At 40.5% G+C, this 22,772-nt stretch overlaps 1 protein-coding gene and 1 long non-coding RNA gene across 9 annotated transcripts in view; one reads left to right on the top strand and one right to left on the bottom strand.

Moving 5' to 3' along the window:
* The window catches only part of MCUB (mitochondrial calcium uniporter dominant negative subunit beta), a 124,447-nt gene that overhangs the window by 39,133 nt on the left and 62,542 nt on the right, over positions 1-22,772 (bottom strand). The window lies entirely within an intron of this gene.
* LOC134809906 (uncharacterized) overlaps positions 3,236-22,772 on the top strand; it is a 32,702-nt gene continuing 13,165 nt past the window's right edge. Inside the window, exon 1 of the long non-coding RNA XR_010156668.1 lies at positions 3,236-3,436. This is a non-coding gene — a long non-coding RNA (uncharacterized LOC134809906). The remainder of the gene's footprint in view (positions 3,437-22,772) is intronic.

Here is a 22,772-nt window from a genome sequence, read left to right as displayed (position 1 = left end):
ATAGATATCCACATTTGTCTGAAATCACAATAAATGTAAACAGATTAAACTCAACAGTTAAAAGGACAGAAGTTGGATTTATAACAACACAGACTGAGGGTTTAACTACTCATAGGCTTTCATTGAAGGCACTACTCAGCTGTAGTGAACAAAATGTAACAGGAACAAGGAATAAGAATGCATGAGAAATTCTGAACAAGCAAATTGGTAAAATATATGCATAAAATAAATAAAAACTCCATCATTTTAAATGTTGTTTTCTGTGTCACTTAATATAAAGTACTTTTGTACTCCACAGAAACAAGAAATTCTTGTGTGAGGCAAGAAAAATGGTGCTTTTGGGGTTAGGCTGCTTTGTACACTCCTCAGTTACATAGTTGTTTTGCTTTGAAGCTTGTCTTTGGGTTCATTAGTTCTACATCCTGTGGTGCATCATGATCTTTTGTAGAATCTCACACTGAGCGTCAAGCTTTAATGATTTTTTTTTTTTTTTGCTTCTCTGTAACCAAAAAAAAAAAAAAAAAATCAAACTGCTATATAGGAGCTCTCTTTTGATGAACTCTTACTTGCCTCTAGATCTATGTATCTCCCTAACAAAAACTGCATTTTGTAGCACAGACTAGAAAGTTATCTTAATATTTCAGTCTCAGGTACTACATGAATCATCACTGTGAAAATAAATTTTTTCTTCTGGTCTGGACAGCCCAAGACGAGTAGTTAATCCACAAAATGACTGAAACAGAACAGAAACAGAATACGTTTGGCATTTGGCTAATATAGAACAGAAACAGAATACATACATACAATATTTGGCTAGTAGCCAACAATAACTTCCACCTACTGTAATTTCTCACCAGCTCCCTCTCAGCTAGGCTGTATTTACATCCCTTCTGAGAACCAGGCATTTAAGTCAGTCATCCCTTTGGACCTGATCTCAACAGGACCACTGAAATTATATTCTTGTATAAATGCATTTTCCTCCTTCTCTCTCTCTTTCCTTCCATTTCGACAGGACATTGGTTTTGAAAGCAGATAATGAAGGACTACAACCCAGAGAAAAGATGTTAGACAATCTTCCTGTCCTACTGTCGTCTGTCAGAAAAAATATTGAAATATTTGGGTATATTGCCTTAAAAATACATTATTTATAATTAATAAACTTTTTCAACATCATTATGTGAATGCAGTTTCTTAAGATCTGTTTGTAATGGAAATACCTAGTACTTTTTCCTCTAGTTCAGATCACTTATGCCTGGAAGCCTTGTTTTACATGGTTTTCAATAGTGTGAAGCTGGTTTTAACAGCTACTATTTCCATCTGCCCAGCACCTCTTCCTTACACTGTCCCAACAGGTGCAGACACACAATTATGTGGGCCAGGTGCAGTTCTACATCCCTTTTACCATAAGGTGGTGGTTCAGTGGCACATTTAACAGGGTGGGGGCTCCTAACTATTAATACTAGACTGTGGTCACTTATTATGGGTGTGACCTTAGATTACTTAATCTCCATGTGGTCCCTGCATTTCAGTATTCTAGCAATTAAAATATGGTAAATAAACTGCACATGGATATTTATAATGGCTTTGTTTATAATTGCCAAAACTTGGAAGCAGCCAATATGTTCTTCTTAGTAGATGAATGAATAAATAAACAATGGTACATCTAAATAATGGAATATTATTCAGCACTAAAACGAAATGAGCTATCAAGCCATGAAAAGACATGGAGGAACCTTAAATGCATATTACTAAGTGAAAGAAGCCAATCTGAAAAGAATCAGACTGTGTGATTCTGACTACATGACATTTTGCAGAAGGCAGAACTGTGGAGACAGTAAAAGGATCAGTGGCTGCCAGGGGTTATGGGAAACACAGGGATGAACAGAGCACAGAGGATTTTTAGGGCAGTGAAACTCTATTGTATGACACTATAATGTAGACACATCACTACATATTTGTCCAACTCCATAGAATATACAACACCAAGAGTGAACCCTAATGTAAACTATGGACTTTGGGGGATAATGGTGTACCAATGAAGGTTTATAGGTTGTAATAAATGTACCACTTTGATGCAAAATATTGATAACACCAGAGGCTGAGGGAGTGGAGGTAGACAGACAGTATATGGAAACTCTTAGAGCTTTCTGCGTGGTTTTGCTATGAAATTAAAACTGCTGTAAAAAATGGTCTATTAAAAAACAGTGGGGAGGGGTGCTCCCTTTGCCCCACATGCTGTTATTTGCCAGCTCTTGTTCTATAGTTACTTCTATCAATGCTGAGTTATTTTTTTGATAAATTGATACATAAATACATTTTAATGAAAAAATATGAGAAACAGTAGTGTTCGCTTCATAGTTGGTAAGAAGATTAAATAAGATACCACATGTAAAACACTTAGCTATACAGAGAGGGAGAGAAGAACATTCCAGACAGAACACCATGTGCTATGTCCCTGAGGTCTAAGAAACTTGTCATGTTCTAGGAATTGAGGGAGGACCAGTAGGACCACAGTAAGGTAAGTGAGAGGAGAGGGGAGTGAGATGAGACTGGTATGAGGAGCGCTGTCTAAGTTATGCAGCATCTCATTGTCCACAAGCTTTTATTTTGTTAAAGTGTAATAAGGATTTATTGAAAGGTTTTAAGTACATGAATGGAGTGATTCTATTTACATTTTAAAATCACTTTTCCTGCTTTAAAAAGGGCAGCCTAGAGGAGGGCAAGGGTGGAAACCAGTTTAGAATCTGGTACAATAGATGATGGTGACCCGGCCCAGAGCACTAACAATAAAAATGGAGAGAAGCAGATAAAAGTATGCAGGTAGAATTGATAGCTTAGTGGACTCAAGAACAACTCCTGGGTGTGACTTCAGCAACTACAGAGATGGTGAGTCAGTTACTGCATGGGGAAGAGGGGGCCAGAGGAAGCTGTTTCATGGGAAAATAAAGAGTTTTGTTCTAGATCAATTTAGTTTCCCATGTCTGTGATTATGTAAGGGTAGATGTTAGTCAAGTATTTGGATATTCTCCTTTGGACCTCAGGAAAGGTCTGAGCTAGAAAGCTGAGGGGCTGGAGACAGAAACCAGATGGTAGTATGCTGAAGAGTGAGTGGGAAGTGATGATGAGAAGACAGCCACTCTAGATGAACTGAAAAGTTTGGCTAAGGGGAGCACATGAATGGGGCAGTAGCTGGAAGGCTATGTGGTTACTGGAGGGTTTGGGACTTTCTTAAGCTGAGAGACATCAGAGTATATTTGTATGCTGATGCATGTACTTGCATAGCGTGAGAGATAGTGAGAGTGACAACTGAGGGAGTAAAGGGAAAACATCTGTTTGTTTGAGAAAGCCTGAGGGACACAAGATGGAGAACATCTGAGCAGGGGGACTGGCCTTTGAGGAGGAAGACCGCTGTACTGCAGGAGGAAAGGAAGAGATGGTAGGTAGAGATTGAGTCTACAGATTTTATGGTGGGAAGATGAGAGTGGTAAGAGCATGCACAGTGGGTACACGGAGCAGGGCTCTCTATGCAGTGAGTAGAGAAAGTATAAAAGCAAGGAAGTATGCAACAGCATGCCACGTTCAAGAAACTGTCATGGGTTCAGAATGTCTGAAATAGAGGGTTGGGAGGTGGGTGGTGCTGCGGATGATAAGGTGAGGCTGGAGAAGAGGATACAAATCAACTCATGGGAAGTTTTTTTTTTTCTTTTTTAATGTTTCTCTTTGCAATAGAGGTCTTTAAATCTAGAAGTAATTTGACTTTACTTGATTTTAGAAGATTGGAACAGATTTAGATCTGGAATTGGTTGGTGGGGGAAGCCAGTTAAGAAACTGTTAAGGTAATCTAGGGGAAATAAGAATCTGAAGTAGGGCAGTGGTGATGGAGGGGAGAGGATAGGATGGATTTGAGAGGTCTGTATGAAGTACAACCAGTAGGCCTTAGTGACAGTTCAGTTGTAACTACTCGTACAACCTCTACCAGTTGATTTTAAGGAACATTAATTTAAGATAACTTTTAGCCTTCTAGTTCTAATGACTGGTAGTGGAGCCAGTTTATCAAGAAAAAGAATAAAGGAGAGAATCAGGTCTATAGAGGAATAAGAAAGAGCTCAGTTCAAAAAATGCTGAGTTTGAGGTACCTGGGGACTATCCCAGTGAAGACATCTGTTAGATATGTGCGGGAGTGAGTATAAAGCGGGAGGCTTGTTGCTCCAGGAATGCCGAAGTGTGTGTTATTGTTTGAGTCCAAACCTTCTAAAGATATGCTTGTTTAGGTTCAGACTACTACTAACCTGGGATTATGTTGAGAAAAGCAACATGAAAAAAAATTCCCCAAAGAAGTTTGATAATACATTATCAGGATCCTAAAGCTATTCATACATTATGATCTCATCATTCCAAAATTTACCCTACAGAAATAAAAATGCAAACAAAGATTTATGTAAAGGTGTTTGGAAGCAATTTAGGTGTAATGGTGAAAAACTGCATACAGTGCATAGAAAATAAACTGCAAAGTATACATCAATGTTAACTGTAATAATTTAGATGATAGCGTTATTGGTGATTTATTTTCTCCTTTTGGCATGCCTGTGATTTACACATTTTCTAAAATGAGAATGTGTTCCTTTCTAATGAGGAAAAATGAAGGTGGAAATAGTATATAAAATGGAAATGCCTAACAATAGGTAAATAGTAAATTCTGTTAGATCCATAGGACAAGATGTGATAGAGCTAAATTACTTTGTTTATGCAAAGTTTTTAATAAGGTGGGTAAATGTTTAGAAAATGTTAGCAATCAGCCTTTAGTTGACTATGACAACGTGAGCATATCTATCTATAGACAGATTGGCATAAAAAGTCAGGACTTAGTGGGATTGTGGCTGCTTGTTTTTTGTCTTCTCTATTTTCCAAGTTTTTCAAAATGACTTTTATTATATTTATTTCCTTCATATTTTTAGTTTTGTTTTATATAGTTTTTTGCTCCTTTTATTACTTTCCTTGAAAAAGTCTGTTCTATTTATTTTCTACCACTTTAGAAACTATACACATACTATACTAACATACACACATATTTAACTATAACTTTTCTAACAAAGCCTCGATTTTTTTATCTTTGCCCCTCTACTGAACATGACAAAGACCTTCACATTTTCAAAGAATCCACTGAATATAATGTACCTAATTTTTTTTTAATCGGGCAGCCTCCGAACCAGAATAGGTTCAGAGAGGCTCCCCCAAATCTTGTTTAATATTTTTTTACTCATTTTAACACAAATTTGTTTAAAATGTCTTATAGCAAATAGTTTATTTTCCAACATGTTTTACAGCTTTAGTGTTTGTATCTGTTTCCTAGGGCTGCCGTAACAATGTACTACAGACTGGATGGCTTAAAAACAAGCATCAGTTATTTATAAAATCAGGTGCAGTGGCTCATGCCTGTAATCCCAGCACTTTGGGAGGCTGAGGTGGGCGGATCACCTGAGGTCAGGAGTTCTACACCATCCTGGCCAACGTGGTGAAATCCCATCTCTACTAAAAATACAAAATTAGCTGGGCATGGTGATGCATGCCTGTAATCCCACCTACTCAGGAGGCTGAGGCAGGAGAATCACTTGAATGTGGGAGGCGGAGGTTGCAGTGAGCCAAGATTGTGCCATTGCACTCCAGCCTGGGAGACAAGAGTGGAACTCCGTCTCAAAAATATAAATAAATAAAAATAAAAAAGTAAAATAAGGCCAGGCATGGTGGCTTATCCCTGTAATCCCAGCACTTTGGGAGGCTGAGGCGGGTGGATCACTTGAGGTCAGGAGTTGGAGACCAGCCTGGCCAACATACTGAAACCCCGTCCCTGCTAAAAATACAAAAATTAGCTGGGTGTGGTAGTGCACACCTGTAATCCCAGCTACTCAGGAGGCTGAGGCAGGAGAATTGCTTGAATCCGGGAGGCAGAAGTTGCCGTGAGCCAAGATTGAGCCATTGTACTCCAGCCTGGGTGACAGGGAAACTCCATCTCAAAAATAAAAGAAAATAAGTCTCACCTACTCAGTCAAGTTTGAATAATATTTTTTCTCTTGGATGTTTAAAAAAATGGTAAGTTGTTTCCCGTATTAAAATCTAGCTGAGAGTGGCCGGGTGCGGTGGCTCACGCCTGTAATCCCAGCACTTTGGGAGGCCGAGGTGGGCGGATCACCAGGTCAGGAGTTTGAGACAAGCCTGGCCAACACAGTGAAACCCCGTCTCTATTAAAAATACAAAAAATTACGCCATTGCACTCCAGCCCAGGTGATGGTGCAAGACTCCGACTCAAAAAAAAAAAAAAAAAATCTAGCTGAGAGTATTGTATATCAATAACTCTACTACATATCATTTAACCAAAAAACAATACGTCAGGGAGTATGACAAAAAGAACATTCAGTTAAAAAAAAAATTTCAGTCTTCATCTCTTTAAAGTAGAAATAGCAGCTTTTTGTGATCCAGCCTCCTATTCTAGAAGCATTAGGAAAATGTCAAGTATCAAGTAGAAAATATAGCCTAAAAAGAAGTTGAGCTCAAGCAGAAAATAAAAAAGATGCAGCAGCCTGATTTCAAAAAGGAAACAACTTTTTAACCTGGGGTGAAGAAAAAATACTGATACATAATGGACAACAGCAGGGACTAGCATGATTTGCCTAATGACTATAAATCAGAGGGTAGCAGTTTAAGATTTCTTAGTATAAAAGCAACGGCTAACACACTGATACAGAAAAATAAATAAAAACAATTACTTCTAAATATAAGCCTTTTAAGGACAACTTTAATTACCCTGCCACAAAAGCACCATATCTGACAATAATCTCAGTATGAGGCTTTCGAAAATAATATGGTGCTACGATTTGCCCTTTCCATATCCATGACCAAGAACTCCATTATTCTTGCTGTTTCAGGGCTCACTCAGTCGTATTCCACAGATATCATTAAATCATGTATTTTCTTTAAAAAGATTGAAGACACAAGCTGAAACCCGGGTAAGAAAAAGCAACAGACTTGGTTCGTAATATTTGCTTGTCAAAAACTATCCCCTTGAAAAGATAAATTCTTATCACCACTAAAGATCTGCAAAATAATATGTTTCAAGATCCAAAAACAACTCCAAAAATGCAGTCACAGTATTTTGTGAAATCAATACAATTATCTATTTTCCTGAGCCAAAGATAATTTCTTCAGCTATGCATCTAGACCATAGAATTTTGTGTACAGACACAAACTATTTAAATGAATATATCTATTTATAGTCACCACTTTTATATAATGCAGAAGTACTTGAAGATCTTTGCATGACAAAGGTAGTAATTCCAAACTGGGAAACAAATGGGAACTACAGGAAGGTAGTAACACATCTGAATTTCTAAAGCACAGAATTCTAAGTTGCTACACCCTCTGTTGTAATGAATACGAAATCAGAAGATTCCTTCACAGGAGGTTTGAAAACACAGAGAACTGACAAATGAAATGGCAGTATATAATGCCTGAAAATACAGGCATACCTCATTTTATTGTGCTTCACTTGATCACATTTCACAAATACCGCCTTTTGTACAAATTGAAGGGCTGTGGTAACCCTGCTTCTAAGCCAGTCTATAAGCACCATTTTTTCTTAAAGCATGTGCTCACTTTGTCTCTGTCACATCTTAGTAATCCTCACAATATTTCAAACTTTATCATTACTATTACATCTGTTATGGTGATCTGTGATCTTTGATGTTACTATTGTAATTATTTTGGGGCACCAGGAAACTTGGTCGTATAGGATGGGGAACTTAATTAATTAACATTGTATGTGTTAGGCCGGGTGCGGTGGCTCACGCCTGTAATCCCAGCACTTTGGGAGGCTGAGGCAGGCGGATCACGAGGTCAGGAGATCGAGACCATCCTGGCTAACATGGTGAAAACCCGTCTCTACTAAAAAAAAAAAAAAAAAAAAATACAAAAAGTAGCCGGGTGTTATGGCGGGGGCCCATAGTCCCACCTACTCCGGAGGCTGAAGCAGGAGAATGGCGTGAACCCGGGAGGCGAAGCTTGCAGTGAGCCAACATCGCACCAGCCCGGGCGACAGAGACTCCGTCTAAACAAAAAAAACACTGTATGTGTTCTGACTGCTCCGCCAACCTTTCCCTTCCCATCTCCCTCTCCTGGGGCCTCCCTATTCCCTGAGGACAATATTGAAATTAGGCCAACTAATAAGACTACAATGGTCCCTAAGTGTTAAAATGAAAGGAAGAATGGCATATCTCTTACTTTAAATCAAAATCTAGAAATAATTAAGCTTAGTGAGGAAGGCATGTCAAAAGCTGAGGTAGACTGAAAACTAAACTTCTTGTACCAGTTAACCAGGTAGTGAATGCAAAAGAGAAATTCTTGAAGGAAGTTAAATGTGCTACTCCAGTGAACACACGAATGATTAGAAAGTGAAATAGCCTTATTGCTGATATGGAAACATGATAAGTGTTAGTGGTCTGGATATCAAACCAGTCACAACATTCCCTTAATCCAAAGCCTAAGCCAGAGCAAGGTCTAACTCTCTTCAATTCTGTAAAGTCTGAGAGAAATGAGAGAACTGTAGGAAAAAAGTTGAAAGCTAGTAGAGGTTGGTATATGAGGTTTAATGACAGAGGCCATCTCTGTAACATAAAAGTGCAAGGTGAAGCAACAAGTGCTGATGTAGAAGTTGGAGCAAGTTATCCAGAAGATCTAGCTAAGATCACTGATGAAGGTGGCTACACTAAACAACAGATTTTCAGATTCCAATACTGCCTTGCATTGGAAGACGATGCCATCTAGGACTTTCATAGCTAGAGAGGAAAAGTCAATGCCTGGTGTCAGGCCTCTGAGCCCAAGCTAAGCCATCATATCCCCTGTGACCTGCACGTATACATCCAGATGGCCTGAAGCAACTGAAGAACCACAAAAGATGACATTCCACCACTGTGATCTGTTCTTGCCCCACCCTAACTGATCAACTGACCTTATGACAATACACCCCCCCGCCCTTGCGATAATGCACTTTGAGATATTCCCCTGCCCTTAAGAAGGTACTTCGTAATATTCTCCCTGCCCTTGAGAATGTACTTTGTGAGATCCACCCCCTGCCCACAAATTGCTCCTAAATCTACTACCTATCCCAAACCTATAAGAACTAACGATAATCTCACCACCCTTTTCTGACTCAGCCCGCCTGCACCCAGGTGAAATAAACAGCCTTGTTACTCACACAAAGCCTGTTTGGTGGACTCTCTTCACACAAACGGCACGTGACACCTGACTTCAAGGCTTCAAAGCTTCAAAGGACAGGCTAATAACGCTGTGTTGGGTCTGATAGGGGCTAATTATGCAACTGGTGACTTTAAGGTGAAGCCAATGCTCATTAACCATTCTGAAAATCCTAAGGCCCTTAAGAATTACACTAAAGCTACTCTACCTGTGTTCTACACACGCAACCACAAAGCCTAGATGACAGCGTATCTGTTTACGGCATGGTTTACTGAATATTTTTTTCTTTTTTTGAGATGGAGTTTCACTCTTGTTGCCCAAGCTGTAGTGCAACGGCATGATCTCGGCTCCCTGCAAGCTCTACCTCCCAGGTTCAAGCAATTCTCCTGCCTCAGCCTCCTGAGTAGCTGGATTACAGGCACCCACCATCATGCCTGGCTAATTTTTGTATTTTTAGTAGAGACGGGATTTTATCATGTTGGCCAGGCTAGTCTCAGACTCCTGACCTGGTGATCCACCCGTCTCGGCCTCCCAAAGTGCTGGGATTATAGGTGTGAGACCCTGTGCCAGGCCAATTTACTATTTTAAGCCCACTGTTGAGACCTACTGCTCAGGGGGAAAAAGAAAAAGGATTCCTTTCAAAATATTACTGCTCACTGACAATGTATCTGTTCATCCAAGAGCTCTGATGGAAATGTAAAAGGAGATTAATGTTTTCATGCCTGGTAACACAACATCCATTTTGAAGTCCATGGATCAAGGAGTAATTTACACTTTCAAGTCTTCTTTAAGAAATGCATTTTGTAAGGCTATAACTGCCATAGATAGTGATTCCTCTAATGAATCTTGGCAAAGTATATTGAGACCTTTCTAGAAAGGGTTCACCATTCTAGATACCATTCAATATATTCATGATTCATGGGAGGAGCTCAAAATATCCACATTAACAGGAGTTTTGAAGAAGTTATTTCCAACCCTCTTGGATGACTTTGAGGGGGTCAAGACTTCAGTCTAAGAAGTAACTGCAGACATGGTAAAAATAGCAAGAGAACTAGAATAAAAGTAGAACTTAAAGATGGGACTGAATTGCTGCAATCTCATAATAAAACTTTCACAGATGAGGGGTTGCTTCATATGGCTGAGCAAAGAAAGTGGTTTCTTGAGATGGAATCTACTCTTGGTGAAGATGCTGTGAATTTCATTGAAATGATAACAAAGGATTTAGAATAAATTTAGTTGATAAAGCAGTGGCAGAGTTTGGAGGGACTGACTCCAATCTTGAAAGAAGTTCTTCTATGTGTAAAATGTTATCAAATAATATCACATGCTACAGAGAATCGATCATAAAAGGAATAGTTGGTGGATGCAGCAAACTTCATGGTTCTCTTATTTTAAGGAATTGCCACAGCCACTCCAACCTTCAGCAACCACCATCCTGATCAGTCATCAGCCATCAACACTGAGGCAACACCCTCTACCTCTAGCAGCAAAAAGATGACTTGATGAAGGCTCAGATGATTGCTAGCATTTTTAGCAATAAAGTATCTTAATGTATGGTTTTTTTTTTTTAGATATAATGCTATTGCACACTTAATAGACTACAGTTCAGTAAATGTAACTTTTTGAGACAAGGTTTCACTCTGTTGCCCAGGCTGGAGTGCACTGGCATGATCTCAGTTCACTGCTGCCTTGACCTCCTGGGTTCAAGTGATCCTCCTACCTCAGCCTCCCCAGTAATTGGGACTACAGGCATGCGCCACCATGTCCAGCTAATTTTTGTATTTTTTTGTAGACATTGGGTTTCACCATGTTGCCCACGTTTGTCTCAAACTCCTGGGCTAAAGTGATCCTCTTGCCTTTGCCTCCCAAAGTGCTGGGATTACAGGCATGAGCCACCGGGCCCTGGACTGTACACATAACTTCAATATGCACTAGGAAACAAAACAAAACAAACAAAAAATGTTGTGACTCATTTTATTGCAAGACTTGCTTTACTGTAGTGGTCTGGAACCAAATCTGCAATATCTCTGAGGTATGCCTATATACAGTCATTTTAAACATTTAAAAAATGTACTTAATTATATTTTATTTCAATTGGTTTTGGGAACAGGTCGTATTTGGTTACATGAATTAGTTCTTTAGTGGTGATTTCTGAAATTTTGGTGCATTCATTACCCAAGTAGCACTGTACCCAGTGTGTAGTATATTCCCTCACCCCCCTCCCACCCTTTTCCCCTGAGTCCCCAAAGTACATTGTATCATTCTTACGCCTTTGTGTACTCATAGCTTAGCTCCCACTTATGAATGAGAACAAAAATGTTTGGTTTTCCATTCCTGAGTTACTTCACTTAGAGTATTAGTCTACAATTCCATCCAGGTTGTTGCAAATGCCATTACTTCATTCCTTTTTATGGCTGAGTAATATTCCATTGTGTGTGTGTGTACACACTACATTTTCTTTATTCACTTGTTGATTGATGGGCATTTGGGTTGGTTCCATAGTTTTGCAATTGCAAATTGTGCTGCAATAAACAAGGGTGTGCAAGTATCTTTTTCGTATAATGACTTCTTTTCCCCTGGGTAGATACTTATATAGTCATTTAGTCCTCAATTAATTCAGCTAATTTTACTGAACACCTAGTATGTACTGAGTGACTAGCCTCTTTCAAACTTCAGCCACAAAACCAGTCATCTTTCCCTGCTCCCTTATGGTTACACTGGAAGAAGTCTTTCTGTGTCCCCATAGGGCTGACACATTTCCCCACAGCTTGGGATCATATCTCCTTCCAAGTGACCTTACTTTACTGAGTATCTTTCTCAACTGCATCTTCCTCATCAGCAGGTAAGTCTGCTCAAGCTTCTCCTGCCTTCTGACTGCCCTTTCTCTATGCCTGCTTCCTTTTCCTTCCATAGCTAAATGACTTGAACAAGTTGGTGACATTTATTATCTGTATTTCCTCTTCTTTCACACATTCCTGACCCATTGCAATCTGGCTTCTGCCCCATCATTTCACTAAAATTACTCTCAGAAGGCCACTGGACTACTGGTCTCTAGATCAAATGAAAGCTTTTCATTGCTGACCTTGCAGAAGCAATCGCCACTTTTGATCACTCTCTCTTCCTTGAAACATTTTTGTTGTTTTTTGAGATGGAGTCTCACTCCGTCTCCCAGGCTGGAGTGCAGTGGCATGATCTTGGCTCACTGCAACCTCCGCCTCCCAGGTTCAAGCGATTCTCCTGCCTCAGCCTCCCAAGTAGCTGGGATTACAGGTGGGCACCACCATATCAGGCTAATTTTTGTATTTTTAGTAAAGATGGGGTTTTGCCACGTTGGCCAGGTTGGTCTCGAACTCCTGACCTCAGGTGATCTGCCCGCCTCGGCCTCCTAAAGTGCTGGGATTATGGGTGTGAGCCACTGTGCCCGGCCAAACATTCTCTTTCTTAATTTTCATGACATCACATTCCATTGGATTTCTGATTATATTTTCTCAGTTTACTTTAGAGATTCCTCTTCTTGTCATCCTTTAAATGTTGCTGTTTTCCAGAGTTCTAACAGAGGCTACCCTCTCTTATCTCACTCTAAGCAGTGTTCTTAGGCAATCTCATCTAGTCACGTTGCTTCAACTACATTACTTTGCTGATGGCTTGAAGCTGTATCTCCAGTCCAGAGCCTCTCCTTGTGCATCTAATTTGTATATATGTGACTGAAACCTTTTAGGGTATCTACCCAGTTCATACAATCTCCGATGTTTTAGAAATTGCCTCTACTTCCACCTAGAATGCAGCAGTGGTGGGCCTCCCAAAACCATGTCTGTACTATGTGACCCTTAATCCCCTCATTGTAATTGACCAGATACCAGCTCCAAGCTGGGTCAGTTAGATTCCCAGTCCCGGAATTAGATTGAGACTAAGTCTATGCTCAAAATGAAACTTTTGTACACTACTGTTGGGACTGTCAACTACACTTTGGAAAACTGGCAGTATCTCTAAATACACATATACCTAATGACCCAGAAATTCTACTCCTAAGTGTAAACCAAAATAATTAATTGCATATGTTCTTAAAAGGCAAACATAAAGTTTAGAGCTGCATTTTACATAATAAGCAAAAACTGGAAACCACACAAATCTTCATCATCAGTACAAATGATACGGCTCGGATGAGTGGAGAAACACCAGGGCTTTTTTGTTTTACCTTGAATTAGATGAGAAGACACAGACACACGTGCAGTGGTTTTAAGGAACAGAGAATTTAATAGGCAAGAAGGAAGGGAGAAGGAAGGAAGACGCTCCCTTGTAGACAGAGAGGGAGGGAGGGAGGCTCCAAAGCCGAAAGAGAAGACCCCAAGTGGGGCAGAAATTAGCCCGGTATATACAGAGACTGAAAGAGGTGGTGTCTAATTTGCATAGGACACAGGGGATTGGTTTGACCAGGCATGTCATTTACATAGCCTGCAAAAAAGCTGGCCCTCCCACCCTAGCCTTTTAATATGCAAAGGAAGGGCAACATGATGTTTTACACATGTGGATATGTGGGGGCGGCCATGTTGCCAGGAACATGGGGCAAGGGTAAGAAGGCCGCAGGAACTGCCACGTTTGGGTGGACCCAGTTTCTAATGCCTGGCATTTGCATATTAAAGGTCGCTGGCCTGGCTCTAAGTGCTGGGTATATACCCAAAGGATTATAAATCATTCTACTATAAAGACACATGCACACGTATGTTTATTGCAGCATTGTTCACAATAGCAAAGACTTGGAACCAACCCACATGTCCATCAATGATAGACTGGATAAAGAAAATGTGACTCATATATACCATGAAATACTATGCAGCAATAAAAAAGGATGAGTTCATGTCCTTTGCAGGGACATGGATGAAGCTGGAAGCCATCATTCTCAGCAAACACACACAGGAACAGAAAACCAAACACCACATGTTCTAACTCATAAGCAGGAGTTGAACAGTGAGAGCACATGGACACAGGGAGGGGAACATCACACACTGGGGCCTATCAGGGGGTTGGGGGGCTAGGGGAGAGAGCATTAGGAGAAATACCTAATGTAGATGACGGGTTGATGGGTGCAGCAAACCACCATGGCACGTGTATACCTATGTAACAAACCTGCATGTTCTGCACATGTATCCCAGTATAATAATAATAATTTAAAAAGAGCTGCTTTAAAAATGAAAATGTCCAAGGACCCCTTTTCCTATCTGCCTAAAATAATTTAATAACTTCTACCACACAATGAATAAATAATGGCATCTTCATCAGATGGAATACAGTAACAATGCAACAACATGGTTGAATCTCACAAAGTTAAGCAAAAAAGACAGACACAAAAGAGTATATGAGATTCCATTCATATAAATTTGAAAAAGAGGCAACAGTAATCTACAGTGTTGGAAGTCACAATGGTGGTAACACTGCAGGGCTTAGGTAGTGACTAAAACGGAGCATGGAGACACTTCTTTTTTTTTTTTTTTTTTTTTTCTGAGACAGAGTTTCGCTCTTGTTGCCCAGGCTGGAGTGCAGTGGCGCGATCTCAGCTCACTGCAACCTCCACCTCCCAGGTTCAAGTGATTCTCCTGCCTCAGCCTTCCTGAGTAGCTGGGATTACAGGCACGCGCCACCACGCCCAGCTAATTTTGTATTTTTAGTAGAGATGGGGTTTCTCCATGTTAGTCAGGCTGGTCTCGAACTCCCGACCTCAGATGATCCACCCACCTCGGCCTCCCCAAGTGCTGGGATTACAGGCATGAGCCACCGTGCCTGGCCTGCATGGAGACACTTCTAAGGTGCTGACAGCATTCTGTTTTTTGTCTGGATTCTAACTGCATGGCATGATCACTCATTAAACTTATGGACTATACATTTTCTATATGAATGTTATTCTTCAAGATTCTCAGCTAAATCTGGACTGGACCTCTGAAATGAGATTTAAATTCTCCTTGGTGAGATTTCTTTATAATAATAAGAGTTAGGACAGGAATAATACAATGAAAGTACAGCGTGATAATAAAAATAATAAATAAAGTGTAATAGAGCCCCAGAGAAAGAAATAATTTAGGAAGAAAAGCTGTACATGGGCGGGATGGTGGGGGTGGGGGTGGTGTCTCTTAGATAAGAACATATACCAATTTTTTTCCTAATCTAAGCCAATTATTGTCAAGCACGGTCTCAAAGGAAGAGAATCTACATGGCGGTCTAGCCAGATGGTGCTAACAAAGTTGTCTTCCTTGCTTTGATGCCTGGGTGTCTGAGATGATAGAAGGCTGAGAGCCACATGGGGTAGCACAGTTGGCAACTCTATTCAAGTCGTGCAAATCAACACATAAAATGCTTTACATTTATTCTACTTCAGGCATATTTAGTGATGTACTTATAGTTTCATTTAAAAATTAATTAAAGGCTGAGTGCAGTGGCTCATGCCTGTAATCCCAGCACTTTGGGAGGCCGAGGCATGCAGATTATGAGGTCAGGAGATCGAGACCATCCTGGCTAACACTGAAACCCTGTCTCTACTAAAAATACAAAAAAATCAGCTGGGCATGGTGGTGCATGCCTGTAGTCCCAGCTACTCAGGAGGCTGAGGCAGGACAATGGCGTGAACCCGGGAGGCGGAGCTTACAGTGAGCCGAGATCGCGCCACTGCACTCCAGCCCGGGCGACAGAGCGAGACTTTGTCTCAAAAAAAAAATAATAATAATTCATTATAAAATATTATGTTCTATCCAAATACACGCAAAACAAAAGACTTCATCTGAAAACTGGAATGGTTTAAATTTTATTTTTTCAGTAGGTATTTCTTCACTTCTGTCGCTTCTAATGTTATAAATGTATAGTCATACATTTCATTTTGGATCCCTTCCTATAATACAATGTATGTATTTCTATCACATGTCACCTCCTTACATCTCTACTTTCTAACCTCACACCTTCTTACCTATATTGTAGTTTCATAATCATTATTTTGGCATATCAGCCTCAGGGCTTGACATTCACTTGGCCATTCCACCCTGACACCTATCAAGATAGTGCTGATATAAAAATTGGCAATGACAGGGCAGGTGTGGTGGCTCATGCCTGTAATCCCAGCACTTTGGGAGGCCGAGGCAGGCGGATCACTGGAGGTCAGGAGTTCGAGATCAGCCTGGCCAACATGGCGAAACCCTGTCTCTACTAAAAATACAAAAATAAGCCAGGCATGGTGGTGTGCATCTATAGTCCCAGCTACTTGGGAGGCTGAGGCAAGAGAATCACTTGAACCGGGAGGTGGAGGTTGCAGTGAATCAAGATGGCGCCATTGCACTCCAGCCTGGGCAACAGAGTGAGACTCCACCTCAAAAAAAAAAAAAAAAAAAAAAAAGCAATGACAGAAGACATAAAAGGGATAAAAAATTTAAAAACTAAAAAATCATCACCACTTTAACGAGCACCCACAATCTCATTCGAGACACTGAGCTGGTACCGCCTAGGTAATCTGCTCCCAAATTCCTGCCCCACATAAACTGTGAGAGCAATAAATTATTACTGCTGTCTTAAACCACTAAATTTTAGAGAGATTTGTTATGCAACAATAAATGATAAGTCTAAAATTCAGACTTCTCACTATTTTAGATTAGATTTCTCTAGTTGAAAAAAGCAAGATTTTACTTTATGCATACTCTGAACCAGCGTTCAGCAAACCATGGCCCATGAGCTAAGATTTTTTTAAATCTTTTCAAAACACTGTTTAAGAAAAAGAAGAATATGAAACAGATACATATGTGGTCAGAAAACCTAAAATATTTACTATCTGGCCCTTCACAGAGAAAGTACACTGACCTCTGCTGTAAATAAATTTCAATAATGGAGGGATGTATTATTTCAGTTTTGTTCTTTGGATCTTAGTGCTCTTTAATAACATTTACCTAGGCTGAGATTCGGACCTCTTCAAAGAGGGTGTGGTTATTGGCTACATGAGAAATACACAAGCATCAGCGCCGAAGAGCCAGAGCTGGGCTGTGAAAGGGGCCTGCCGTTTGTCAGCAGTGTAAACAGGACCAAGCTGTTCTCTAGACCAGCACTCTTGGTGGGAGGAAACCACCCAGAAGACTGGGCTGGAGCTGCCTGATAAACAGCCTGCAGGTGGGGAGAGAAAGGTCTGAGAGTGCTGCTTAAGTTGATCTGTGAGGACCCCTGGGCTGAATAAAGGAAGGTGAAACAGAACTGGAAGGACAGTACCGATCTACTGTTGCCACCATGCATTGTCTCCCCAGGTCCTGCACCGACAGAGCCTAAAGCTGCACAGCTGGCAAGGGAGAAATGTTGACAGAGTCCAACTCCAATATCACAAAGCAGGGCAAAGAACTATAGATTTGGGGCTGACGGATAATAAATTAATAACTGAAACTATACTTCCTCTTTTTTTCCTTACTGCACTTTGCACTGCACTTTTTAAAGGAAAATCCTGCAAACATGTATTGTGTCCAAAGCATATATTTAATATTTACCACAATATTTAGTACATATGCCACAGGCACTCAATTTCTATTATTTAATTTATTTTCTGAATAAAAAAGAGCTATGTGAAGGAGTTTCACATTCCTATCTAGTTATCTGATGTTGGGAGATGAAAAATAAAAGAGGTCTGATAGTTGAAAAGAAAAACAGATTCCTAGAGTCACAAAGCATGAGAGATGAGTAAAGCTCATCAACTAGAAATGTGTTGACATCAGAAGCCACAAATCAAGTGCCCGTGTGTAGTGTGGTGTTAAACATCACAACAAACAGAACTGTACAGATTGTGTGCATACTCAGTTTCTAATTGAGCGTAAATTATTTATATAATAACTTGCTTCCTCTGAAAGATTATCCTCTATGGCAAATTATACTAGCTTGATCTCATTTGAGTTGCCACTGACTTCTGTCCAGAAATTGAGTATCTAGGCAGAAAAGGTGAAAAAGAGAATAAACTATCATATAAAGAATCAAAAAGAATTCTGTATGTTGTCAGGTCTGCGAAATGGTGAAGCTCAGGGACTCTTCAAATAATGAGTCAGCTTGTATAATAGGGAAGTCCAGGAACGGCAGTACATTTAATGCAAGAATAAAAAAAAATTTTGCAGGCCAGGCGCAGTGGCTCACGCCTGTAATCCCAGCACTTTGGGAGGCTGAGGCGGGTGGATCACCTGATGTTGGGAGTTCAAGGCCAGCCTGACCAACATGGAGAAACTCCGTCCGTACTAAAAATACAAAATTAGCTGGGCGTGGTGGTGCACGCCTGTAATCCCAGCTACTCGGGAGGCTCAGGCAGGAGAATTGCTTGAACCCAGGAGGCGGAGGTTGCGGTGAGCCAAGATCATGCCATTGCACTCCAGCCTGGGCAATAAGAGCAAAAAATCCATCTCAAAAAACAAAAACAAACAAACAAAAAACAGAATTTTGCAGCTGAAATCATTTATGTATCATCTGACTTATATTATCTGACTGAAAACTCCCAAGAAAAAAAAATTTAGATAATGAAGAAAAAAATTTTTTTAGAGATGGGGTCTCACTTTGTCACCCAGGCTGGAATGTAGAGGTATGATCATAGCTCACTGCAGCCTCCAACTCCTGGGCTCAAGTGATCCTCTCTCCTCAGCCTCCTGAGTAGCTGGGACTACAGGCTTGCACCACGAAATCTGGCTGTTTTTAATTTTATTTTTTCAGAGACAAGGTATTGCTATGTTGACCATGCTGGTCTTGAATTCCTGCCTCAAGTGATGCTCCCACTTCAGCCTCTCAAGTAGCTGGGATTATAGGCACAAGCCACCGCACCCAACAAGGATTCTTTTTTAATCTGATAAAAAGAAAAAAAGCAGCTATGTTTCCTGTAATACTATGAAATATATATTTGGTCTACATCCCCGTTTCCTGGCAGGAGCTCTTAAAATCCTTGGAATCTTCAAAGTGGTAAGTGTCTTTTATATGCTAATGTGTTGACCGATAGCTGCCAGCTCCTAGGTAGCTTCAGGACGAGAGCTACTCACTAGAAGGACCAAGGCAGGATTAGAGGGTTGGGACTTTCAGCCCCACTGCCCAATCTCCAGGAAGTGGGGGAGAAGCTGAAGGTTAAGTTGATCACCAATGGCCAAACGTTTAATGAATCATTCCTACATAATAAAGCTTCCCTAAAAATCCAAAAGGACTGTGTTTGGAGAGCTTCTAGGTAGTTGAACACATAGATGCTCCGGGGGAATGGCATCCCCAGAGAGTGGACAGAAGTGCCACACCCTTCCCACATGTTTTGCCCTATGCATCTCTCCATCTGTATCCTTTGTGATATCCTATATAATAAACCAGTAGATGTGTTTCCTTGAGTTTTCTGTGAGCCACTCTAATAAATTAATAGAACCCAAGGAGAGGACAGTGGGAACCCTGATTTATAGTCAGTCAGCAGCATAGGTAAAACAACTAGTGTCTTTAGATTATCATGGGAAGCTATCTCCAGGTATACAGTGTCAGAATCAAATTGAATTAGAGGATACCCAGCTGGTATCCGTTGCAGAATTAACTGATTGATGGCTGGTGGCGAGAAATCTCCATGCAATTCTTGGCGACTAGGGGTCACAGAAGTCTTCTGTGTTGATTGTTGTTAAGACAATAGAAAAAACACTGGTTTTTATTCCTATATTTTCAGGTTCCTCAAATCAAATTTCTAGTAAACAGTCTAGGCTGGACAAAAGCTCTAACTTAAGCTCTTAAGGCTGAGGGAAGAGAATCGCTTGAACCCAGAAGGCAGAGGTTGCAGTGAGCCAAGATTGCAGCACTGCACTCCAGCCTGGGTGATAGAGCAAGACTCCATCTCAAGAAAATAAAAATAAAAAATAAGAAAAAATAAAAGAAAAGTTCTAAGGAGGACTGACTCAATTTTAATTTAGGGAGATGAAGAAAACATAATCTAAATTTCGCTAAGACACTACCTAACAGGTCCCACAAATAATTCTTTAGCACCAAGTCCTAAACTGCTGCTCCAAACATTTCACTCTTTGGTGGCTTCTACACCTTTGGCCGTGGCTTCCTTTGCCTTGAATGCCCTTCCTCCTAGACTCCAGTCTATAATTCTAACCATAAAGACAAACAAGCAAGGTGCAGGCTTCAGAGGCAGACTGCCTGTATCGAAGTCCTGGCTCTATCTGCAGGGCCTGCGCCCACGTCCTTAACCTTTTAGAACCTCACTTTGCCCTCTCTCAAGAAAATCTCAATTTTGCAGAAGGGTAGAAATTATTTTCTCTCTATACTCAGCCCTTCACCTACTTTTCCCTAGCTCAGTAAGTGGTACCGCCATACACCCAGCTGCTCAAGCCAAAAACCAGGCTTTCTCTTTCAAACATACAATCCCTCAGCTGGTGCTATCAAGTCTGCTTTCAAAATAAACTCCAAATCAATCAAATTTGTTCTTATTTCCACTGTTTCCACCCTTATCCAAGCCATCACCATCTTTCCCTGACTACTTTGCCTCCTAACTGGTTTCCTGGCTTCTACTCTTGCCCTCTGCAATCATTCCCCATGTAACAGCTAATGTGATCTTCTAAAAGCATAAATCAGATTGTTACTCCCTTGATAAAAACTCAATATCCCACCATTATCACTTAGAATTAAATCTCTGCCTTGTCTGGCCTCTGCCTACCTCCTTTATTTCATCTTCTATTTCTCTTTCCTTCGCTCTTTCCTCTCCAGGCGCACTGGCCTTCTAATGTATTCCTTACATACATTCTTAAATACAATTTCATTGCTGCTTGTGGACTTTGCACTTGGCCATTTCTTCTGTCTGGGATGCCCTTCTATCAAATCTCTGTACCACCAACTCCTTATCATTCAGAACTCGCTCAAATGTTGCCTCCTCAAGAGGGCCTCTCCTGACCATCCTACCCAATGTTGCTCCTGCCCCAGGACTCTTTGTCCTGTACCCCTCCTGTTCTAACATCTTCCTAATTCTTATTTCAATCTGAAAACAAATGACTTATTTATATGTTATATGTTCCCTTTTTTATTGGCTTCTGCCTACTAAAACTTCAAGAGAGCAAGGATCCTCTTTTTTCTTTTTTCTTCTGAGACAGAGTCTTACTCTGTCACCCAGACTGGAGTGCAGTGGCCTGATCTCAGCTCACTGCAACCTCCACCTCCCGGGTTCAATTGATTCTCCTGACTCAGTTTCCCGATTAACTGGGATTACAGGTGCGCACCACCACACCTGGCTAATTTTTGTATTTTTACTAGAGACAGGGTTTCACCATGTTGGCCAGGTTGGTCTCGAATTCCTGACCTCAGGTGATCCGCCTACCTTGGTCTCCCAAAGTGCTGGGATTACAGGTGTGAGCCACCGTGCCCAGTCTAGAGAGTAAGGATCTTGCCTCTGTGTTCTCAACTTTATCTGCAGCACCAAGGGCCACGCCTGACACATGGCAAGCACTCATGAAAATATCTGCTGAATGGAGGAATGACTGTATAAACAACTACAAGATAATGTGACAGTTGCTGTAATAGAGTTATGAAAAACTGCTATGGGAGCACAGCAAAAAGCTGTTCATTTCCTAAAATGCTTGACAGATTCCATTTGAGGAGGCAAAACCTAGACTCTTTCAATTCCCTGAAATCACGTATCATACCACCTTATCCTCAAGTAATTATTGAGATTAATTTAATTCTTCAACAACAAAAAACTAAACTACTCCTTTTGTCATTCCTTCCAAAATGCTTCCAGATACATGCCAGCAAACACTGGTCATCTTCTGTCAGTCACAAAAAAAGTGAAGAATTAGGATTTATTTGGGCATAAACAAAGTATATTGAGGAAATTTCTGAAAATATCAAAAAACTAAATTTAGAAATAGTGGTAAATAATAGAAGACTAGAACTGAAAACTAAATATCCCTAGCAAATGTTCATAATTCATCCACTAATTCAACATATGACATTAGCAATTTTAACATATTAATGCCTATATTTTGTCCTTCTTTGCTCTATTTACCCCTTAATGTTGAACAAGTATCTCCAAATAAAATTTGTTTTGTCCTAAAAGAAAGAAAATCAGCCTGTTTTAATTATAATGTGACAAAATGCAGCTAATGCTCCTCAAGTTGTTTACTACAGTCTTGCAAGTACGAACGCTATCCAGGCTTCCTTTTTTTTTTTTTTTTTTTTTTTTTTTGAGTCGGACTCTCACTCTTGTCACTCAGGCTGGAGAGCAATGGCATGATCTCAGCTCACTGCAACCTCCGCCTCCTGGGTTCAACTGATTCTCCTGCCTCAGCCTCCCGAATAGGTAGGATTATAGGCACATGCCACCATGCCTGGCTAATTTTTGTGTTTTAAGTAGAAACAGGGTTTTGCCATGTCAGCCAGGCCTGTCTCAAACTTCTGACCTCAGGTGATCCACCTGCCTCGGCCTCCCAAAGTGCTAGGATTACAGGCATGAGCCACTGCGCCTGGCCCAGGATTTCTTTTTAATTAAAAAAAAAAATCCTGATTTTCAATGGACTTTTCATGAGTCTGTGTATTCT

This window comes from Pan troglodytes, chromosome 3 (genome assembly GCF_028858775.2).
Source record: "Pan troglodytes isolate AG18354 chromosome 3, NHGRI_mPanTro3-v2.0_pri, whole genome shotgun sequence".
Taxonomy (NCBI): Eukaryota; Metazoa; Chordata; class Mammalia; order Primates; family Hominidae; genus Pan; species Pan troglodytes.
The sequence above is the reverse complement of the archived record's forward strand: the minus strand, read 5'-3'. Positions and strand labels throughout refer to the sequence as shown.